At 42.5% G+C, this 24,839-nt stretch overlaps 1 protein-coding gene and 1 pseudogene across 1 annotated transcript in view; one reads left to right on the forward strand and one right to left on the reverse strand.

Moving 5' to 3' along the window:
• LOC132152732 (serine/threonine-protein kinase SIK2-like) overlaps positions 1–24,839 on the reverse strand; it is a 364,451-nt gene that overhangs the window by 309,926 nt on the left and 29,686 nt on the right. The window lies entirely within an intron of this gene.
• Positions 5,872–20,085, forward strand: LOC132152572 (cystathionine beta-synthase-like protein; annotated as a pseudogene).

Consider the following 24,839-nt stretch of genomic DNA (forward strand, 5'->3'; position numbering starts at 1 on the left):
ATAACGCTTTGCATCGCAAACATCCTGAAGAGAGGCCCCAGATAATAAGGCTCTAGAGGCCGCCATACTCCTAGTAGAATGAGCTCTGACCCCCAAAGGACACGGTAGGTCAGAAGACTCATAGGCAAGAAGGATAGCCCCAACTATCCACTTACTAAGTGTCTGTTTAGTGGCAGGAATACCTATCTTAGGTGACCCGAAACAAACAAACAGCTGATCGGATTTCCGAAAAGAAGAAGTCCGATGAACATAAGTGTCCAATGCTCGCACCGGGCACAAGAGGTTAGACTTTTCCTGGTCCGATGATGCAAACGGGGAAGGACAGAAAGCCTGTAGAACAATAGGTCTCGGAACAACGGTCGGTACCTTAGGGACGTATCCCTGCTTAGGGTAGAGAAATGCTTTGACCATCCCAGGTGCAAATTCAAGGCAGGTGGGAGAAACCGAGAGAGCCTGAAGGTCTCCGACTCTTTTTAGGGACGAAATAGCAAGGAGAAAAGTAGTCTTAAACGAAAGAAACTTCTCAGAGACAGAATCTAGGGGTTCAAAAGGAGCCCTAGATAGGCCTTCTAAAACTATAGCCAGGTCCCAGGCCGGCACTCTAGTACGAGTTGCAGGTCTCAGCCTCAAGGTGCCACGAAGGAAACGAGAGATAAGAGGGTCACGACCCAGAGATGCACCACCCACTGGGGCGTGGAAAGCCGAAATGGCCGCCACGTAAACTTTTAAGGTGGATGGACATAGACCAGAAGTGAAGCGGTCTTGTAAAAACTCAAGAACTGAGCCAACAGAGCAGTGGACGGGGTCACACTGATGTTGGTAACACCAAGAAGAAAAAAAACATTCCATTTGAGTCTATAAAGTTTCCTCGTAGCTGGAGCTCTGGAGCTAAGAATGGTCTCCACAACCTCAGTTGAGAGACCACTCTCTATGAGTTGCGCCCCCTCAGAGGCCACACCCAAAGCTTCCAAATCTCTGGCCGGGGGTGAAATATAGTGCCCCCGGCCTGAGATAGAAGGTCTTTCCTGATCGGGATCTCCAAGGGAGGACCGTCGAGGAGATGAATCAGGTCCGCAAACCAGATTCGACTCGGCCAGTGTGGAGCTATGAGAAGTAGACTTACTCCATCCTGGCGGACTCTCTCCAGAACTCCTGGGAGCAGAGCAACAGGGGGAAAGGCGTACAGACGTAGCCTCGGCCACGTCTGTACCATAGCGTCCAACCCCAGGGGGGCTGGATGAGTAAGGGAGAACCATAGTGGACAGTGCGTCGTGTACTGAGACGCAAACAGATCCACTTCTGCTTGGCCATAAGATTCCCATATGAGCTCCACCACCTCGGGGTGAAGCCTCCATTCCCCTGATCTCAGCACCTGCCTCGACAGGGTGTCTGCTCCAATATTCTGAGTCCCTGGTATATACATTGCCCTCAGAGAGCGTAATTTCCCCAGGGACCACAGGAGGATCTGGTGCGCTAATTTGCAGAGTGGGCGCGAGCGCAGACCCCCCTGACGGTTGATGTAAGAGACCACCGATGTATTGTCTGTGCGGACCAGCACATGATGGTCCCTCAGGTCTGGCAGGAAGTGCCTCAACGCTTTGAAGCCCGCCATCATCTCCAGGCAGTTGATGTGCCAAGAGTGATGATGGCTCTCCCACAGACCCTGAGCTGAGCGGCCTTCCATTACCGCTCCCCAGCCGGTAAGGGAAGCATCTGTCGAGATGGTAACCCGATGACAAAGAGCTCCCAATACCGGACCCTGGGACAGGAACCAGTGTTCTCTCCATATGACCAAGGCGCGGAGACACCGCCGCGTGATCTTGATCGTACGAAGTGGGTTTCCCCTCGGGGAGAACCCTCTGGTCCTGAGCCACCACTGTAAAGGTCTCATGCCCAGCAGGCCAAAGGGGATCACATTGGACGCTGCTGCCATGAGACCCAACAATCTCTCGATCTGTTTTACAGTGCGTGACTGGCCTAGCTTTAGCTCTGATGTGGCTGTGAGGATGTTGGCTACACGAACGGGCGAAAGAGCGGCTCGCATCGTGACCGAATCCCATACCACCCCAAGAAAAGTGGTCCTCTGTAATGGAGATAGCACACTCTTCTTGGTATTGAGCCTCAAACCCAACTTCTGCATATGAGCGAGGACGACATCTTGATGCCGAACCGCCAACTGTTTTGATTCCGCTAAAATCAACCAGTCGTCCAAGTAATTCAGAATACGTATGCCCTGCAGCCTGAGCGGGGCCAGAGCTGCATCTACGCATTTCGTGAATGTGCGGGGTGAGAGAGCTAGACCGAAGGGAAGTACCCGATACTGGTATTCTTTGTCCCTGAAAGAAAACCTTAGGAACTTCCTGTGCTGAGGGAGGATGGAGATATGGAAGTACGCATCTTTTAGGTCTATCGTGACGAACCAGTCCTCGGATCTGATTTGAGTCACGATCTGTTTGAGTGTCAGCATCTCGAGGCTGGCCTCTGGTGTAATTTGAACAGCTAGTGCGGGGACCTGAAGCCGAAACGCAGGAACCACCCGAGCTAACTGCTCTTGAACCCCCCTCAGAGGGAGCGAGCCCGACGCAGCGTCTGAGAGACACAGCGCCAGAGACCCGCTGGAGACCGCTGCGCCCCGAGGCACCAAGGGTGGCGGGGTTGGCAGGACGGCCCAGTGAGAGCACCGAGACCGGACAGGCACCGTATACTGAGGTGTACACCGCACCGTCTCGATTGGGGCTGCCCTCACAGGTCTGACCCATGTGGCGTCAGGACTTTTCTTCTGAGCCGAAGCTTTCTTAGCGAGAAGAACAGTCCTCAGATCCGGCTTCTGCTTAGATTGCTTTGGCTGTGAGTGCTGGCTCGGTCCCCGTGATTTTTAAGGAGGAGCGCGAGACGCAACACTCTCTTTTTGAAAAACACGATATGAGGAGCATGAAGGCTGGGGCTGCCTTGCACGCCCAGCAGCATCAGGATTAGATCGGCGAGGGAGAAAACTTTTAAAAGCTTCAGATTGCTTTTTATTTTCTTGAAATCTTTCAACCACTTCATTCACAGCATCACCAAACAGACCTTCATGAGAAATGGGAGCGTCTAAAAGAAAAGATCTATCTCCATCTTTAATATCTGAAAGATTAAGCCAAAGGTGTCTTTCTGTAGAAACCACAGCAGCCATAGATCTACCAATAGCACGTGCTGTTTCTTTAGTCGCCCTGAGAGATAAATCCGTAGCCCGACGAAGTTCGCGAATTTCGTCACGGCTGACTCCCTCACTGTTATCTAACTCCCCCAGCAGCTCAGCCTGATAAGCCTGAAGCAAAGCCATCGAGTGAAGGCAAGCTCCAGCCTGACCTGCTGCTGTGTAAGCTTTACCCACTAAATTAGATGTGATCTTTAAAGGCTTCGTGGGCAAAGTCGGGTTCTTAATAGATGACGCTGAACCAGGGGAAAGATAGCTCGCGAGCATCTGTTCCGCCCGGGGCATCGCTTCATAACCATTCATAACCAAAGACGTGATGAATATGGCTTATTCCACAATCTAGAGAGCTCACTGTGAAGATCAGGGAAACAAGGGAGACCCCGTGATGTAGGAGATGTTTTAAAAGACAGAAAACGCTCGTCTAATTTGCTTTTAGGACGAGCGCTCTGTTTATCAGATGGCCAAGATATATGTAACTTATCTACAGCTCGTGTTAATACATCAACCAGCTCCTCATATGCTGGGGAAAGAGATGGCGAATCCTCTTCCCCCGTGATTGTGTCACCTTCACTGCCCGTTACATCTAACTCCTCGGAGCTAGAGCAACGAAGCAATGAGCTCTCCCCCCGGGCGGAAGAAGCCGCGGGGCGGGCTTCCGACATCGGAGTTTGAGCTATGGATCTCCCAGGTAAGGGAGGAGAAAGAGCCCTCGGACCGGTCTCCAACCCTGCTGAGAGATCCATTTGCGAACCCTAGGAATGCATTCTCCGTTCTGCCTCGGCAGAAGCGGGTCCTGCACCCTGAGGAGCGCTAGGCTCGCCGCTCTTCTCATCAGAGAGTGACAAGCAAGAGCGGAGAATGCGAAGCAAAAGCTTCTCACAATGCGGGCAATCAGTCTCCTCGAAGGCTGATAATGCATGCTCCACTCCCAAACAAACTACACAAAGCTCGTGTGTATCCCCACCCGTTAAATAACGCGGGCAGGGAGAAACACACGGTTTGAATAGTTGCTTCGCCATAATATATAAACTTTGAACAAGACAACAGTAAATATGACAGACAGGTTTGACACAGATCGCTTGCTGAGGCACAGAAAGCTAACACCGGTTGCTCCGGTTGGGGTTTTTATCAATTCCTGGTCGTGACGTCACTCCTGACGCTCACTCTCGCCATTGGACTAGTTGACATGGATGCTTCAGACGCACTCACGCAGAATGCGTTCCCAAAGCGTTATCGACGCATCGTCTCTCCCTCGATGGGGAACTGAGGGAATGTGGCCTATGACAATAGCTAATCAACTAAAAACACCTGCAAAGGTTTCCTGAGCCTTCAAAATGGTCTCTCAGTTTGGTTCACTAGGCTACACAATCATGGGGAAGTGAGTGACAGTGACATACAGCCAAGTATGGTGACCCATACTCAGAATTCGTGCTCTGCATTTAAACCATCCAAAGTGCACACACACACACAGCAGTGAACACACACCCAGAGCAGTGGGCAGCCAGTTATTCTGCAGTGCCCAGGGAGCAGTTTGGGGGTTCGGTGCCTTGCTGAAGGGCACCTAAGTCATGGTATTGGAGGTGGAGAGAGCGCTGTACATTCACTCCCCCACCTACAATTCCTGCCAGCCCAAGATTCGAACTCACAACCCTTGGATTGCAAGTCCAACACTCTAACCGTTAGGCCACAACTTCTGACTGCTGATCTGACAGTTGTCCAGAAGACAATTATTGACACCCTTCACAAGGAGTTTAAGCCACAAAATGAGGACACGAAAATCACATGGTCATTTAAGGACAACCTGGAAAGTGCCTGTGTTGGCATGTGTGCCTGTGTTAGGAAGTAAGTGGTTGTGTTCTGGAATGAACAATTCAGTTGTTTGGTTTCCTCCCCCCTGAGTGTGGACATGAAGGATCACACTTTCCCAGACTGACCGTACCGGGACACACTTAAGTCAGGCATTTTGAATGTGTTATTTATTTATTTAATCTCACATACTTTCATAGTTGGCACCAAGTTTTTTTTAAAGATGTAAGCTGCATCCAAATATGCCTTCTTCCCTAATACATAGTAGACAAAAAAACAGTCTGTGAAAAGAGTATTATTATCTAAATTCAAAATATTCAATTTCATACTTGCTGATTTTTTAAATGATTAGAGAGAAATCCTGTGCATCATAAACTAAACAACTAAGGATCACACACTACCTGACTTTTTAATGGTGATTTACAAACAAGCTGCATTATTTTATTATTATTATTATTATTATTTTGCTCAGTGAACAATATATTGTTTGTTTGATGCTAAATTATTAAACAATGTTTTTTTTTTTTTTTTGTTTGGCCAACTTGCTTCCATATGAAGTGATATATGTTCTTTAACTATGTAATCTAATATTGCATATAATCTGGGTATCACATTCACTTTGGCTCTTCTACACCCTAACTGAACTTAAAAACTGAACTGAAAAGTACATTTCTATCATTTTATCAGGTGAATTTAGAGGCCATTAAAATAACCCTCAGCAATTCCTGCAGGGAGGAATGCAGTAGATGAATACCTCATATGGTTGCATTGTGTTGTAGTTTTGGTTTGGGAAATATTCATTTTCTCTGGTGAACTCAAAGACCAAACCAGGCTCAAAAAATGGCTGCTGAAAGAAAGAGTTTATCCACATGGGTAAAAAGTGTAGCCGGACTATAGTTAAGCCCCTCAATCAAGCATTGTTTGACAGTGTTATTGTGTTCAAGTCAAAGCCTTTTTAGTCAAAATGCTTTAATGAGCTTTGAAATGGGGACTCAATACGTCTAGCTATTTCATGTGAGCAAGAATACTCTTTGGCCAAATCAGCCGACCAGCGTTGGCATTATAGACATGGAATTAGCTGGCTAATTGCATCAAAGTAGGTGCAAATTTCACATATTTGCATATGTGGCTGTGCCACTATGGTGGAGTTGGGTGTCTAGCTGTACATTAAAGGGCTTCCTTTAATTTAACTACACTGGGCATTTTCTGTGTAGGTATTTCATATACAGGTTTTTTTTTTTTTGGCTTCAGGATGTTATATTGTATGTTACCAACATAAACCAAAGTTAATCAGCTTGTAAATTCCCACTGTAAAGGGATAAATTTATACACTAAAGGAACAAGCTGAAGATTTTTAATGTCAACATGAGCGAATGGAAAAGGTGGTTTATGAAGGTGTATTTCTTTTCTTTACTTTTTTTGTTTTTATATCTGTCCAGTGGCTAAATGTGAGTTCTTCAATGCCGGTGGGAGCGTGAAGGACAGAATCAGTCTGTGTATGGTAGAGGACGCTGAGAGAGACGGCATCCTTAAACCTGGAGACATCAGGAAACATCAGGAAACACAGGTGTGTGTCAGCACCATAATGTTTATTCTGATTTAATATTCATCTTGAAAGCAAGCACTGATTGTTTTTTAATTGTGCCGTGTTGAGGAAGAAACTCTGCTCAATTTAGTTTAACTCATGTGCACTGGAATGCTGGAGGACCAGTAGACATGTGTCAACTAGTACGGCACCAAAGACAAGGAATGACTGTACGAATACAGACAGCTGTTATTCAGCATCTCTAACACTTACTAGTCAGTGAAGTGTCAATTATTGATCTCAGAAAATGGTACAGACTGTGTGACTGTCATGTGTGCTTTCAGGTATTGGACTTGCTCTGGCATTGGCTGTCAAAGGTTATCGTTGCATCATTGTCATGCCTGAGAAGATGAGCTTGGAAAAGGTGAGATAATGAAGATAAATATGGTGTGGATGTAAATCAACCAGAGTACTCAACAATTATTGTCAATACTTGTGTGTTTTCACATGGTTTGTGTCCTACCATGCCTGCAGGTGGATGTGCTCCGTGCTCTTGGAGCCGAGATCGTTCGTACCCCTACCTCAGCCCGGTTTGACTCTCCTGAGTCTCATGTAGGGGTGGCTTGATTCCTAACAGTCAACTTCTGGACCAGTACCACAATCCAAGCAACCCCCTGGCCCACTATGACACCACTGCAGAGAAGATTCTGGAGCAGTGTGATGGTAAATTAAAAGCCTGTGGATGTGAGGCATTAGCCGGGTTTTTCACTGTCGGGCCAAAAGCAGACGTGCTAGTGCGTGCCATGGCCAGTCACGTTTCCACTGTCACTTTCGGGGCTTGATCGCGCCTCGTCGCTGCTTCCTCTGGGCCAGCGGCCCAGGTTTTTTGGCCCGACGAAACCCTTTGGCCAAAGCAGGCCAGCTGGGGCTAGAGGAGTGGTTATGAACAGAGGCAGAGTTTTTTCAGTGTCTGGAGAGCATCAGCACCACTGATCATTTCAGAAAGCTAACAGCTATAACATCAGCATTAAAGACTTTTTAAAATAAGTTGAACTCAAAACTTACTTTCAGTCAGCAGCGAGTGTTTGAAATAACTTGATCTGATGTGGATTATAATCTCCATACAAGGCATTAATATTTATAAGTGATGCAAAAGACTGTGCACTATCATTAACGTTACCATAGTAAGCATGGTATATGCGACAACTTGAAGAAATCAGAAGTCAGCTTATTCTCTATCACAATCGTGTATTTATTTAGTAAAATATTTTATCTGTCAAGTCTCATCTATGTAATAAAAATATAATAATGTTTTTGTTGTTGTGAGATTTATAAAAATTCTGAAATGATCATTCTTTCTAAATGTGATGTACAGGTGCATCTCAATAAATTAGAATGTCAATTCAACTCGTCAAAATGTGAAACTTGTGTACTAAAATGCATTCAATGCACACACTGCAGTAGTTTAAGTCTTTGGTTGTTTTAATTGTGATGATTTTGGCTCACATTTAACAAAAACCCACCAATTCACTATCTCAACAAATTAGAATATGGTGACATGCCAGTCAGCTAATCAACTCAAAACACCTGCAAAGGTTTCCTGAGCCTTCAAAATGGTCTCTTAGTTTTGTTCACTAGGATACACAATCATGGGGAAGACTGTTGATCTGACAGTTGTCCAGAAGACAATCATTGACACCCTTCACAAGGAGGGTAAGCCACAAACATTCATTGCCAAAGAAGCAGGCTGTTCACAAAATGCTGTATCCAAGCATGTTAACAGAAAGTTGAGTGGAAGGAAAAAGTGTGGAAGAAAAAGATGAACAACCAACCGAGAGAACCGCAGCCTTATAAGGATTGTCAAGCAAAATCGATTCAAGAATTTGAGTGAACTTCACAAGGAATGAACTGAGGCTGGAGTCAAGGCATCAAGAGCCACCACACTCATAAGTGTCAAGGAATTTGCTGAATCACAGACAACGTCAGAGGCGTCTTACCTGGGCTAAGGAGAAAAACTGGACTGTTGCCCAGTGGTCCAAAGTCCTCTTTTCAGATGAGAGCAAGTTTTGTATTTGATTTGGAAACCAAGTTCCTAGAGTCTGGAGGAAGGGTGGAGAAGTTCATAGCCCAAGCTGCTTGAAGTCCAGTGTTACGTCCACATTCTGTGATGATTTGGGATGTCATCTGCTGGTGTAGGTCCACTGTGTTTTTTGAAAAGCAAAGTCACTGCACCCGTTTACCAAGAAATTTTGGAGCACTTCAAGCTTCCTTCTGCTGAACTGCTTTTTGAAGATGATGATTTCATTTTACAGCAGGATTTGACACCTACTGAAAGCACCAAAAGTTGGTTAAATGACTATGGTGTTGGTGTCCTTCACTGGCCAGCAAACTCACCAGACCTGAACCCCCATAGATAATCTATGGGGTATTGTCAAGAGGAAAATTAGAAACAAGAGACCAAAAAATGCAGATGAGCTGAAGGCAAAGGAGCCCCTACCAAGTATTGAGTACAAGTACAGTAAATGAACATGCTTTCCAGAAGGCCAACAATTCACTAAAAATTTTTTTTTTTTATTAATCTTATGAAGAATTCTAATTTGCTGAGAATTGGTGGGTTTTTGTTAAATGTGAGCCAAAATCATCACAATTAAAAGAACCAAAGACTTAAACTACTTCAGTCTGAGTGCACTGAACTTTTCCACGACATTCTAATTTATTGAGATGCACCTGTATATAGGCTACTGTGACTACAAATAAACAGACACAGACTCGACTGAATAAGCAGGGTATGTTCATAATGCTTTATTTCTGTGTGACTAATTTTCAATCCTGATAAATTAGTTCATTATGATCAATGTATCACTTATTATAGTAAGACATGAATGCTTTTGGATTTAAATATTTAACAAAGCATGCAAACAAACGGCCACTTTTATCATGTTCGTTTTGTGATCTTGCTAGTTCCAGTGACTTATTTCTTATTTGTTTTCTGATAACTTCTCTTTGTTGGTGGAGTTATGGGGTTGCACTACGGCAGTGGAAAAATGGCCATCATGACTTTGTCAAAATAAACATTGAAAATAAACCCTTTTTTCAGTTAATTGGATCCAAGCTCATCACTCGCTTTTTTTAGTTAATAATAATATGATTGCAATGCTAAAAAAAAAAAAAAAACTATAAAAATGTCCAACATTAAACTGATATCATATTTTTGAGGTTTTCTTTTAAGGCAGACAGGCCGAATGGGCATTTTAAATATTGACAAAAAGGTTAAGAATCACTGGAAATCAGTGACACCTGCGACCCACTGCCGGTCTCGAGTCCCACGTAGGAGATGGAAGGATATAAAACTGGAGCGACGACAGTGAAGGACGAGAGAGGACCAGGCCTGGGCTTTTAGTTGTGTTTTGGTTTTTATTTAAGCGCACCAGTCGTCCGTGAGGGGCTGGTGCGCTGTTTTGTGTTTATTTTTGTAATTAAAATGTTTTTGATTGTCCGCCGGTTCCCGCCTCCTTCTTCAGTTTTAAATATTAAGGTTTTAATTCATTACAGTGGTGCCGAAACCCGGGAGAAGGAGGGATGCGCTGCTGAAGATCCCTCGCCGCTGTGGTGAATCCGCGGTGCCACAGAGCAGGCGAGGAGGATGCCGCCATGGACGCTCAAGGCGGTGGACTGGAGCGAGTTGCCGGGGACGGGCGAGCTCGCTGCCGACCGCCCACGATATGGAGGGGCGGCTGCCGTCCGTGAGGGAGCGGAGGAGTCGGCGCCGTTCACCAGGGGGCCGGAGCCTGCTGCCTTCGTGAAGGTATCCGGAGGAGCAGGGAACGGGGGACTCCTGCCGGCTGCCCAAAACCGGAGGAGCTGTCGCCGTCCACCGGGCGGCAGAGGGGTGTCGTGCCGTCCGCCGAGGGCCGTCCAGTGCCACCGCCAGGCACCGCGGAGGAGATCGCCCAGCCGGTGGAGGGCCGAGCAGCAGTGCATCTGGGAACCGGACAATTTTTTTTTTTTTTTTTTCTCCCCTCTCTCGTCTCTGTCGCTCCTCCTTCCATCTCCTTTTCTCTCGTCTCGTCTGTCCTACCCCCAGGTTCCCGCAGGTCCCCATGAGCGGTCCCCCCTGGAGGGAAGGGGGGGGGGGGGTAGAGCGCAGTCTCGAGGGTACCCCCCGGCCTGCGAGGGGCGATGGGGGTATGTGGCGAGTGGGGCGGGGCCGAGGGACGTGGGAACAAGAGGGAGGCCGGCAATGATTGGGCAAATCAGTGACACCTGCGTCCCACTGCCGGTCTCGAGTCCCACGTAGGAGATGGAAGGATATAAAACTGGAGCGACGATAGTGAAGGACGAGAGAGGACCAGGCCTGGGCTTTTAGTTGTGTTTTGGTTTTTATTTGAGCACACCAGTCGTCTGTGAGGGGCTGGTGCGCTGTTTTGTGTTTATTTTTGTAATTAAAATGTCTTTGATTGTCCGCCGGTTCCCGCCTCCTTCTTCCGGATGAATATTAAGGTTTTAATTCATTACAATTTCATTAGTTTTTTTAATGTATTTTTTAATTATTTAAAGTTTAAACAGATTGTTTCCTACATGGAAAGAACCTATATGTGGATATATGTGCATATATGAAACCTATATGCAGTGTATATGTGCATATATGCACATATATGATAATATATATGCGCATAAATGCTGCATATATGCGCACATATATGATTATATATATGCGCATAAATGCTGCATATATGCGTATATATACTGCATATATGCTGCATATATGCCCTATATATATACTGCATATATGCTGCATATATGCGTATATATGCCACATATAGGCAAAATTGAGGTGCATATAAGTGCATATACAGGAAATATAGGTCTCCTGTATTGCTTCTTCATATCCACATATAAACCCTATACATACAAGATATGTCTTCTATATAGCTAATGGCAGGATCTGGTCATTTTGTAGCTCATATCTCCTTTTTTGACTGTCATACATGATGCCTAGCTCATATTTTTTGTTTTGTACTATTTGATTGATCTTGAGTAAATAAATGATGTACATTTCTACATTTTGGACTTTTATTTATGTTGCCTAGCAGCTATGGATTTTAATTTTACTATTATAGGTGAACATATAGGTGCATATATACGTGCATATATGTATCTATATAGGTATATGTATGCACATATATATGTGTACATATATGTACACATATGTGTAAATAAATGTGTGCATATGTGTACATATATGTGTACATATATATGTGTGCATATATGTACATATATGTACATATAATATAGGAAAACGGCCAATTTTATATATGTCACATATATTAAAAACCTATATCAAAATCTATATTGAAACATATATGTTTATATAGGTTTTTTCCATGTGGGTTGAACTTTTGTTGTGGGATTAGTTGTGAATATTTCTTTTGTTTTCTGTTGTGTCATCGTGTTATCATCTGTAATTGCTAAACTGACTTTAATGAGTGTTTGCTGGTTTTCATTTGCTGTCTGCACCATATTTAATCATAATACTGTGTAACCAATTTCTCTTAAGGAACATGGACAATAATAGATAGTTTAAGATGTCACCCTTCATTCTAGCAAATGCAATGCAATATTATTTTAAGTTTTTAGCACATTTACTGTGTCACAGGTGGTGGATAGTTGGTACAAGTCCAGTGATAAAGAATCTTTTTCCATGTCTCGTATGCTCATCAGAGAGGAGGGTCTTCTGTGCAGTATGTGACTCATAGTACATTTCTCACATTTCATATGTGCGAAATTAAGTGTGTATCTAAACCCTGTTGTCTGTCACTCTTTGTAGGTGGTAGTTCAGGCAGAGCCATGGCTGCAGCAGTGCATGTAGCCAAAGAGCTCAAGGAAGGCCAGCGCTGTGTGGTGATCCTCCCCGACTCCGTCCGCAACTACATGTAGGTTTCTGTGTTCCCAGCTTTTTAGTGTGCTTAGCTGTGGTGTGGATTCAAGATTCAAGATATTTATTCATCACATACATGAATCACGATTATATAGAGAATGTATAACCAGCAGTGAAATGTGAGTCAGGTTCAAATGTTTATTTCTTTTAATTTTGATGATTATAACTGACAACTAAGGAAAATCCCATAATCACAAAATCTCAGAAAATTAAAATATTACATAATACCATAATACATAATATTTTTAGAAATCTTGGCCAACTGAAAAGTATGACCATGAAAAGTATGAGCATGTACAGCACTCGATACTTAGTTGGGGCTCCTTTTGCCTGAATTACTGCAGCAATGTGGCGTGGCATGGGGTCAATCAGTCTGTGGCACTGCTCAGGTTGCTCTTATAGTGGCCTTCAGCTCTTCTACATTGTTAGGTCTGGGATATCGCATCTTCCTCTTCACAATACCCGAGAGATTTTCTATGGGGTTAAGGTCAGGTGAGTTTGCTGGCCAATTAAGAACAGGGATACCATGGTCCTTAAACCAAGTACTGGTAGCTTTGGCACTGTGTGCAGGTGCCAAGTCCTGTTGGAAAATGAAATCTGCATCTCCATATAGTTGGTGAGCAGCAGAAAACATGAAGTGCTCTAAAACTTCCTGGTATACGGCTGCGTTGAACTTGGACCTCAGAAAACACAGTAGACCAACACCAGCAGATGACATGCCACCCCAAACCCCAAACATCATTGACTGTTGAAACTTTACACTGGACCTCAAGCAACATGGATTGTGTGCCTCTCCTCTCTTCCTCCAGACTCTGGGACCCTCGTTCTCTGATGAAATGCAAAATTTACTTTCATCAGAGAACATAACTTTGGACCACTCAGCAGCAGTCCAGTCCTTTTTGACAGACGCTTCTGGCGCTGTCTGTTGTTCAAGAGTGGCTTGACACAAGGAATGCAACAGCTGAAACCCATGCATTGCATACGTCTGTGCATAGTGGTTCTTGAAGCACTGACTTCAGCTGCAGTGTACTCTTTTTGAATCTCCCCCACATTTTTGAATGGGTTTTGTTTCACAATCCTCTCCAGGGTGCGGTTATCCCTATTGGTTGTACACTTTTTTCTACCACATCTTTTCCTTCCCTTCGACTTCCTATTAATGTGCTTGGACACAGAGCCAGCCTCTTTTGCAATGACCTTTCCCTCCTTCCCCTCCCTGTGCAAGGTGTCAATGGTCGTCTTTTGTACAACTGTCAAGTCAGCAGTCTTCCCCATGATTGTGTAGCCTACAGAACTAGACTGAGAGACCATTTAAAGGCCTTTGCAGGTGTTTTCATTTAATTAGCTGATTAGAGTGTGGCACCAGGTGTCTTTAATATTGAACCTTTTCACAATATTCTAATTTTCTGATTTTCTAATTTACTGAATTTCCTTAGTTGTCAGTTATAATCATTGTGGCAAGTGGGGTGGGGCCGAGGGACGTGGGAACAAGGAGTGAGGCCAGCAATGATTGGGCAAATCAGTGGCACCTGCGGCCCACCGCCGGTCTCGAGTCCCACGTAGGAGATGGAAGGATATAAAACTGGAGCGACGACAGTGAAGGACGAGAGAGGACCAGGCCTGGGCTTTTAGTTGTGTTTTGGTTTTTATTTGAGCGCACCAGTCATCCGTGAGGGGCTGGTGCGCTGTTTTGTGTTTATTTTGGTGATTATTAAAGTTTCAGTTGATTGTCCGCCGGTTCCCGCCTCCTTCTTCCGGATGAATATTAAGGTTTTAATCATTACAATCATCAATATTAAAAGAAATAAACATTTGAAATATATCAGTCTGCGTGTAATGAATGAATTTGAAGCAGGTAACTTATGCTTCTGATGACTGTATGATATTGATTTAAATTTCTAGATTAAAAAAAAAACTGTGAAATCTCATTACACAAAAGCCACCATAATGCATCAATATTAAGAAAAGAAACAAAAAAACACTCGGTTTAGGGTTAGGCATTTAGCCATGAACATTTATCATATGATCCTCAACAGTGGTAAAAATTGTGCATTATGGGAGATTTTCATGTATTGCAACATTAAGCATTTTGTTGATTGTCACCATTGTAGAGATTCATATGCTGGTTCTTGATATATGTGTGTGCTTAAAAGGCACTGGAGTTCAACTTTCTATATGTGGGGTGATTATTCAAAATCTAAACATATGAAAAAAAATATTATTTTGGATATAATTAAACCAGCTCATTGTTACTACATGTTCATTGTATAACACTGGTCTCTCTTATCCACAACAGAACTACAGAGAGAGATCTAGCACAACTATACCAAACACTGATCTCAATGATGGTGCCATCATTTTAACCAATAAAATATCAACATCTGATCCTCTGTAATTCTCAATAACAGCAGGTGTTCATCATTTAATTAGTCACTTAATTATCTCATTAACTTTAACTCTTTGAGGACTTGGGATTTAACTTGAGACTGGTTTGTGACTTGGAAGGAATGACTTGGTTCCTCCTCTGGTGAAATCAGCTGCTAAGTTCATGAGTGGAACAAAAATATGGCAGGAGTTTTACTCTTTGACCCCTAGACTTCCCACCTCTGATTAAGCTTTATAATGATGTACCTCCTCACCCTCAGGTCTAAATTTCTTAGCGACAAGTGGATGTGTGAAAAGGACTTCCTGAGTGAGGAGGATCTTGTTGTCAGCAAGCCATGGTGAGTGATAACACATACCCTCATAAGCATATTTTCTCTGAAAGCACCCTTGTTATATACACACTGATATCCTGCGCAAATAAGACACCCTCTGCATTTGTTGCTACACTAGTCTGCATTTCAGCTACAGTTCAGCTTCTAAACGTGGAGACGTGTTCAGTCTTTTGAATGAGTCTGTCCGTGTGTCTTCTTACGTGAGCTTATATTCTCCTCCCCCTCCACCTGTCCCGTCTCTCTGCGCTCCTCTCTCTGTAGGTGGTGGAATCTGTCTCTACAGGAGCTCCGGCTCTCTGCCCCACTGACTGTGCTGCCTTTAGTGTCCATCAAGAAGACTATTCAGATCCTGAAAGAGAAGTCTTTTGACCAAGCCCCTGTGGTGGATGAGGTCATTCATCCAGAAACCAGTTTATTTAGAACTTGACCACTTTGTCAAGCCTTTTAACATTTTAGTCTCATGACCTCAAGAAGATCATGTTTCAGTGCTTATTACTTAAATCAAGGCAGAGTCACAATTACTGCATATTTAGTGTTATATAAGAATAGGTTCAGCTGAAACATTATGGACTACACTACATTACGTAAGGATATGCAAATAAGGATGTCAGACATCAAGATGTAGAAATCCATAAAAATCGTCTCAAGGTTACACATGTAACCATGGTTCCTCAAGGAAATGAGACACTGCATCGAAACGCTACGGGGATTGCGTTTAGCATGAACAACGAATATCGTGTGTAATCTGTCCATTGGAAGAGCATGACGTCACGGGCGGGTTGATGTAAGCGACTAGGAAGCTATAAAAGCACGTGCTGAGCAGCTGGCATCAGCTTCTAGTACCAGCAAGCGCCGACAGGGGTGCCGGGAGTATGGCATCGAGACACAGCGTCTCATTCCCTCGAGGAACCATGGTTACATGCGTAACCTTGAGATGTTCCTCTTCAGGAACTTGAGCTGCGTTGAAACACTATGGAAAACAAGGTGCCCACTCTGCCAAAACCCTGCCTAGTGTGTATCCGAAGAGCACAGCTTAGGATGAGAGAACAGAAGCGCCTGGAGTAACTGGCATGTCTAGGCCATTAAACCTTGCAAATGTGGAGGGCTTGGACCACCCCGCAGTGTTGCAGATGTCCAGCATGGATACACTTGCTAAGAAGGCCTTGGAGGTGTGGAGTGAACTTTGACTCCCATCAGCGAGGGGAGACCAGAGGACTCATAGGTAACGTTGATAGCCTCAACTATCCAACGACTAAGGTTCTGCTTCGTTGCAGGAAAAATCCCACTTGGGGGGACCATAGCACACTAGCAGTTGGACCGTCTTTCTCCACAGGGCAGCTCTGTGGACATATGTATCCAGCGCTCGAGCTGGATCCTTACAATTAGCTTCTTCTGGTTGGATTCCTGGAAGGAAGGAGGGCAGAAGGTCTGCAGTACTATCGGTTATGGTGTGACAGAGGGAACTTTAGGAACACAACGCGCTCAAGGGTATAGAAGTGCTTTGGCCATGCCGGACGCAACTTAAAATGAGTAGGGGCCACTGCCAACTCTTAACATAGAGGTAATAGCCAAAAGGAAGGCAGTCTTCCACAACCAAGTCCCGGGGAGAACACAGGACCGTACTGGAGGCCTCCGCGCACTGCAGAGGAAACGTGTCAATAGGGGGTGTCTTCCCACTAATTGTCCACCGAGAGGAACATGGTAGACCACAATGGCCACCACGTAAACCTGGCTTGTACAAACTCCAGAACTGTACCGATTGGGCAGTTAGTTGGGTCAAGCTGGCTGTCTCTGCAACATGAGGTGAAGAGTTTCCACCTCAGGGTGCACCATTTCCTCGTTGAGGGAGCTCTGGACTGGAGGATGGTTTCAACAACCTCGGTTGAGAAACCAGATGCTCTGAGCTAAACCCATAGTTTCCATAACTCTGTGCGAGGGTGAACTATCTTGCCTGAGAGAGTAGATCTGTCCTGATCAGAATTTCCCATGGAGAGCCTTCAAGGATATTAGATCTGAGAGCCATACTCGGCCCAGCCAGAACGGGGCTACTAATAGAAGACGAACCCCGTCCCGGCATACTCTTGCCAGAACTCCCGGGAGCAGAGCGATTGGGGGAAAAACTTACAGACGAAGTCTCAGCCTGGATGTACCACAGCATCCAGACCAAGAGAAACTGGATGAACTAGAGAGAACCAGAGGGGACATTACAATGTCTCTTGAGTCCCAAAGAGGTCCAGAAACTCTCCATATCTGCTTCACCAACTTGGGGTGAAGCCTCTAATCCCCGGGCCTCGGCCCCTGTCTCGACAGTATGTCTGCTCCCACATTCAATCTTCCAGGAATATGCACTACTCTGAGTGAGAGGAGTTTGCCCTGGGACCACAGAAGGATCTGGTGGTCCAGCTTGTACAAGGGCACGAACACAGACCTTCCTGGTGGTTGATATAAGAGACCACCAATGTGTTGTCGGTGCGCACCAACACATGGTGACCTCAGGTCTGAGAGGAAATATTTTAATGCACAGCTAGCATCTCTGGACAACTGATATGCCATGTCATATGGCAATCACTCCACAGACCGCGGGCAGGGTGGGCACTCATGACCGCACCCCAGTCAGTAAGGGACGTGTCTGTCACTAGCATTACATGGTGACAAGGAGCTCCCAGCACCAGATTCAAGAACCAAGGTTTCTTCCACGTGTCTAAGGCACGGAAGCATTGCCGCACAACCTTCGAAGTGGGTTCCCCCTCGGGAAAAAATCCCTTGGTCTTGAGCCACCACTGTAGGGGTCTCATGTACAGCAGGCCAAAGGTATCACAAAGGTCAAAGGTCATTGGACACAGCTGCCATCAGCCCCAGCAGTTTTCAGTCTCTGAAAACTGTTTGACAGTGAGTGACTGGCCTTTTCTGACTCTCTTGACTGACAAGAGGATCGACTCGATATGAGCAGGAGACAGACATGCTTACATCATGGTCGAATCCCACACTACACCTAGATAAGCAGTCCTCTGTAATGGAGAAAGTACACTTTTCTGGCGTTCAGTCTAAAACCCCACTCCCCCATGTGGACAAGAATGGCATCTTGATGTTGTACTGCCATCTGCTCTGATTGAGCTAAAACCAACCAACTGTTAATATAATTTAGTATGCGGGGCGAGAGTGCAAGGCCGAACTGAAGTACTCGATATCGATATGCTTCACCCCGAAAGCGAACCTCAGAAACTTCCTGTGTTGTGGAAGGATGGAGACATGGAAGTAAAAGTCTATGAAATCTGTCATGTCAAACCAGTCCTGAAGCTATGAGTTCACAGTCAGGGGGAGAAGGAAGCAAAGTGCTGGCTTCCGAACCTCAAGAACGAACTTTAGATTTAGAGAACACGGGTTTTTTTCCGAGAGCTGACTGCGCGAGCTGCGCTCCTCATTAATGCTGCTCGTTATAATATTTAGGCATAATATGCTTGTGAAACTGATGCTTGTGCAACTGATTTCTGTGCAAGTGATGTTTATACAGCTGATGTTTGTGCAAGTGCAAGCTCATCGACACCTCCGTGTCAATCTCCTTCGAGAAAGAAAGGCGGGGTGTCGCGGCCATTACTCGGGGAGAAGGACCACAGCTCGGGCTTCTGAACCCAGAGATCGGGCAGATCTGGCAGATCTGGCGGCTGAGGTAGGAGATAGGAACGCGCCCATCTCCATTCCCTGCAGCAGATCTATCTGCGACCCCAGCGAATGCAGGCACCACTCTGCCTCGGCAAAAGCGGGACTGGCACCGCGAGGAACGCTGGTGAAGACTCTCTCTCGAGGAGAGCCCTCTGGGATCGAAGTGTCTGCATTGGCAATCTTACACAGTGTGGGCAGTTGGCTCCCTCAAGTGCCGAATCAGCGTGCTTCAATCCCAGGCAGACCGCTCACAGACTGTGTGTATCCCCACTCGTGATGTAGTGAGGGCAGGGAGGAACACACAATCTGAACGCGATCTAGATTCGCCCTTCAGATATCTTGTCTTAGCTCTGCACTTTGACATACTATACTTTTATAGCTTCCTGGTCACTTACGTCACCCCGTCCATGACATCATGCTTTTCCAATGGACAGATTACACACGATATTCAGAGTGGCTCACGATAAATGCGTTCCCCGTAGCATTTCGACGCAGCTCAAGTTTCTGAAGAGGAACTTTCTTTTTAATTTTTGTTTCATGTTCTTAATATAGTGAAAAAGATTGCATGATATGCCAATTCCTTTTCCTTTACATGTTGAAAATGTGAATATCATGTGAAATGTACATATACTTTTAAAAACATAACAATATATAAATATATTTTAGGCAGAAATATTTAACAAATATCATGAGGTTTTCTTGGGTTATTCTATTTGACTGAATAACCCAAGGTTTTTTTAATAAAAACCTCTTATCTCATGTCATTTTGCTTCCCAAGTAAATGTATATTGATTTAAGAATCTTTTTAGACAATTTCTCTGGGAAACAAGACAAAAATACGGCAAAAAAGTCACTTTCTTGTGATCAGAAGTTACAGCAAAAGTTATTTCCATATTTAAGTGTTTAGGAGCAGAATTGGTCAAACTAAAGTGTTGTTGTTGTTGTAAAATTAATTAAAAAGTTGCTGATAGCTTATTGTGTGCTCGCTATATGTCGACCTATTTTGTTCCCTTCAAATGATTCATTCAGATCAAGTCCAGTAAACGCAGGCCATGCTGTCTTTGCAGTGGATGGTGTCCACAGTCTGAATTGCAGTTCCTGTCTTACAGACATGAGCGATGGAATCCCCAAGAGGAGGCAGATGGTGTTTGGGCTGGTGACAGCCATTGACCTGCTGAACTACGTGGCCTCTAGTGAGAGGAGGGAATGTTCGCTGTCTGAGTGCTCGCTCTCAGAAGAGAAGTGAACAACCAAGAGTGTGAGGACACAATGCTGGAGTGTCCTTTTCTTCTCTCGCACAGTTTTTTCAGTTTATTTCCCTGCAAGTAGTATGCTCATTTTTAAAGAAGAATAAGAGTCATCTTACAGATTTGAACTCCGTTTACTGCATCACATTCTTCTTTAATCTCTTTTTATTTGACATTTTAGCTGCTTTGTTAGCCCCTAGTTGACATAATGAAATAATATAACCATTTGCAGATTTCTTTACTTTGGAGATTTGATTTTGTTAAGGTGTATATATTTGAATGAATGTTTTTTTTTATTCCTTCAAAAAGAAAAACTGATGAAAAAAAAGTTTGTTTTTGTATTCAGTTAATGTGAAGTGAATGAATGTGTTTGAGGTGTGTTGATTTGCTCTGTCATTTATGGTTTCGGTGCATGCTGCTGGAGTCTGGCTCAGAATGTCTTTACTGTTTGTCATTTGATTTGATTTTTCTTTTATATTATTGCTGTAATTAGTAGCAGTTACAAATAAAGGAAGTTATTTCTGGAAGGAATAGTGGTTGTGTGAATGATCACTATCACTACAATAGCTCCAACAGTTGCGTAACAACATTTGTTCAGTTTATGAGAATTATAGGATGTACACAAAAAATAATACTGGAATTGGTAAAAAGGTTTACATTTTTTATTTATTTATTTCTAGCCAGAAAAAAAAACCCTATAGGAAATAGGTTTACTGAAGTAAAAATTTTAATACAAGCCCTACTTTTTTTAATAGTTTAACTAAAAATATGCCTACATTTAGGAATAATGTTAGAGGCATAGAATATAAATAAACACAAAATAATAAGAATAGGCCTACAGCAAGGTGCAGCAGTACAATAACTAAACAAGAAAAAAAGTTACTTTTACATCTAATTTGATAGTTTTTATTTTTAAACTGAGTTATGTGTCTTCTACACAAAGTATTTGAGTTGAGTTTATGCGGAATTATTAGTTTAGGATGCATGTTGTCAACAGTTATTGGTCAAACTATTTATTATTTTTCTAAAACTAAGGCAGTAATTGAACAATCCGTCATATGAACATATTTTAAAGAGATCAACATATTTCATAGGCAGCTCTTTTAACAACGCATACACTTAAATGACTTAAATATACTACGAAAGTCTGTTGACTATTTAAACCTAAAAAAATATATATATTAAACCTTATCAACAGCGCCACCTGCTGATGTTATCTAATATTTAGATGTAATAATGTGGTCTCAGACTGTTGGACTGTATGCGAGCTCAGGATATTTTTTATCAGTGGTATCTTTGGTGTGGTATTAAAAAGTCTGAAAGTATAAATATGCTTTTATGCAGCACTGCATCTTTATAAAGGCCAAGAGCCTTGTCATTGCACCCTAATCAGCTATCAGCATGAACACAGTTTTAGAGAAAAGTAAAAGTAGTAGCAGCGTTTTACACCTTTTTTGCCCGTATTTAGTTCATAAATGAAAACTTAATCCTAATTTCTCATTTTGGATTTCTGACCTCTGTTTATTAATAACCAAATACCTCGTTGACCTGTCAAACTGACCTGCAGAGCTTCTCACATGATCACACTTTAGCCAGAAGAACAAGAAAGTGTGCTCTAGACTAGTTTACATACGCATTTATAGTGCGTTATTTCACTGGAAATTTGGAATTATAATTTTTTTCAATAGGCCTATATGGGACAGGAAATTTATAGATCTATATAATTTCAAATAGTTATTATCACAAAGAGTGACGTTTTTCTCCAAAAGTCAGCATAATTACAAATGTGATATTTAATAAACAAGAAGTTAATATCAAGAGACTTACGTTTTATACAACATATTCCCTTTTTTGCTCCTTTCTAAAACAAAAATAAATAATTCCAAACACAGCACTGTTTTGCATCTGGGCAACATGAAAGTGTTTCATTCCTGAATGAATCAACCGTTTAAATGATTCGGTTCAAACGCAATGACTCACTTATTAACAGCCACTTACTGCCACCTTCTGACGGTTTTAATTTCACATTTAAGATACCTTTTCATTTTTAAAATGAATTCAAACATCAGTTTTCAATGTTTTATGTTTAAAATATCAAAACATTATTTATTCATTTGTAAATTAAAGTATTAAAGTACTTTAAGTAGGTTAAAGTATTCCATGTCCCACAGAGCTGCATTAAACAGTGCACAAAAACATCTAAATGGCACTTCAGATGCAGCTTCTGCTTTCTCTGCATTGCAAAGATAAATTTTGTTGATACTGATGGCATTTGCTTGGTAACAGCCCAAATGGAAGTATTTGACCTAAAGGATGGTGCACACTTTTAGAAAAAATGGTGTAAAGGTAAAAAATAAAAAAATCAGGAGTCAGCTGTCAGCACAATTAGAAATAAGATATGAGCATAATAACACACTCAGCTAAATATTGTTATCGATAAAATCCCAGAAATCACAGAGATGTCTTTTTTTTCAGTATTGCAAACCCTTACTTTTTCTTTATTTTTGTGTGCCATCCCAAGATTTACTGTGGCCTCATCTGGCCACCCCTATTAAAATTTTCTGGGTGCGCCACTGTGAGTGTGTAAAGGTGGTTTTGGAAACTTTTCATCTTCTTGTTAAATCTCCGTTCCATCTCCACTGACCATCAATAATGTCATTTGTTTTTCCTCTGTGGCTTCCTGGCACTGGGCCTCTGCTGGTTACGGGAAATCTGCCTTTGTTGTCATACAGGACCCATTCCTCATTCAATCCATAGTATGAACACACATCATGGCTAATTTTGACTTAAACTTAAATTTTCTGATGAACAAATGGCATAAAAAAACTCTCTCTCTCTCTCTCTCTCTCTCTCTCTCTTTCTCTCTCTCTCTCTCTCTCTCTCTCTCTCTCTCTCTCTCTCTCTCTCTCTCTATATATATATATATTCCCTTTTGTGTTTGCACATTCTGATTCGTGTTGCTTTGTTGAATTAACTGATGGCTGTGAAATGTGGACAAGCTGGAATAATTGGTTCAGATCTGTGTCTCAGTGGTTATTGCTGCAGGAGATTTGGATTAGATTCTTTCAGTAATGTTGTCATGGTCCCAAAACAGGCTTGCACAATATCCCAATTTCTACAACAGAAAAAAAATCAATACAGGTTGCAGGCTTTCATGCTAAAAGAAAAAAAAAGGTTAATTACAGTGGAAAACAGTGGTTCAAGACACAAACACACACATACAGGTATATATATATATATATATATATATATATATATATATATATATATATATATATATATATATAGTCTTGAACTTTTTTTCATTGTAATTACATATTTTACATATATCCTTTAATTTAACAAGCATGTATTAAATGTATTAAAAAAAATCTGTACAGACAGTTTTTTTTTTAGCATATTAGAAATATTTCTGAAGAATTATGTGACACTGAAGACTGCTGGAGTAATGACTGCTGAAAATCCAGCTTTGACATCACATACATTTTTTTTTATTAATTTCAATTAAATAATAATTTAATATTTCACAATATTGCTGTTTTCGCTGTATTTTGATCAAATAAATGCAACCTTGATGAGCATAAGAGACTTCTTTAAAAAACTTTAAAAACCCTTACCAACCTCAAACTATTGAAAGGTAGTGTATACATTAGGCTACATATAGCCTACATAAAATATAATAATAAAATATTACAATGAACTTTTTTTTAAAACAATTATCTAGCTGTTTAATGCTAAATAAATTAAATTCACATCGACATTAAATTTAGCATTGACCGCAGAAGATTTTTCTTTTCTTTTTCTTTTTTTACTAGCCATAGGCTAGCATTTCATTGAATTTTATAATCGTTTCATGATTTCACTGCTACAGTGTTGGTATGAGCCTTACAGTACTTCCTCTAAGTCCACAATCACACCGCAGCACAGTTTAATAAGACAGAAAGGCCACTACAGCTGTGGCAGGAGACATGCCTGGAAAGCTGTGAGGTGAATGTGAAGTCCTGCTCCAACAAAAACAGAACTGCACAGAACTGTATCTTCTGTGAGTGACTCATAACGGCTTCTGCGTCATTCGCCACTAAAAGGAAATTCACTAGAAAATCATTCATACACACAGAGCCAAGGTAACACTTTCCTTTCTTGAATGATGATGTTTTTCGGCCTTCTCTGAAGTGAAATGTTCCAGTCAGGCTGCTCTTTCTGTTGATTTCATGGTTACTCCAGTATGCTGCGACTTTATTTGTGAATCATTGAATCATGTACAACCAGGAATCAACTTGTTGAAGAATGTAATAAATTGCATTTCATTATGCTAGGTCTCAATATGTTAATGGGGTCTCTATATGTGAGAGAGAGAAATTCTCAGACATTAATAGAGATGATGATGGTACTAAACGAGATGCTTCAGCTTTAATCAGATTTATAAGTCTTCATGCCTTGCTGAATATCTGCTGAAGGATTTTTTTTCTAGACAAAAGTTAGAGTTGTCTTTTTTATTGAGAGTTTAGCTCTGCAGGACTCTGGTCCTTTTATATGGACAAATCCACTATTTTGTGAAAAGACAATTTAGTTTTGTTTAATGTTACAAAAAAAATAAAAAATACATTGGCACCTATAATAAAAAGGAGCCAAAAGTGTGTTAAAAGGAGCCAGTACTCAAAAGTTTACTGTGAATGGCAGCATGCAATCTGTCGTCCACTGCTGTGCCTACAGTGTTCATCCACACAATTCCCTGAAATCCTAACAGTGCTGT

Source organism: Carassius carassius, chromosome 11 (genome assembly GCF_963082965.1).
Source record: "Carassius carassius chromosome 11, fCarCar2.1, whole genome shotgun sequence".
NCBI lineage: Eukaryota > Metazoa > Chordata > Actinopteri > Cypriniformes > Cyprinidae > Carassius > Carassius carassius.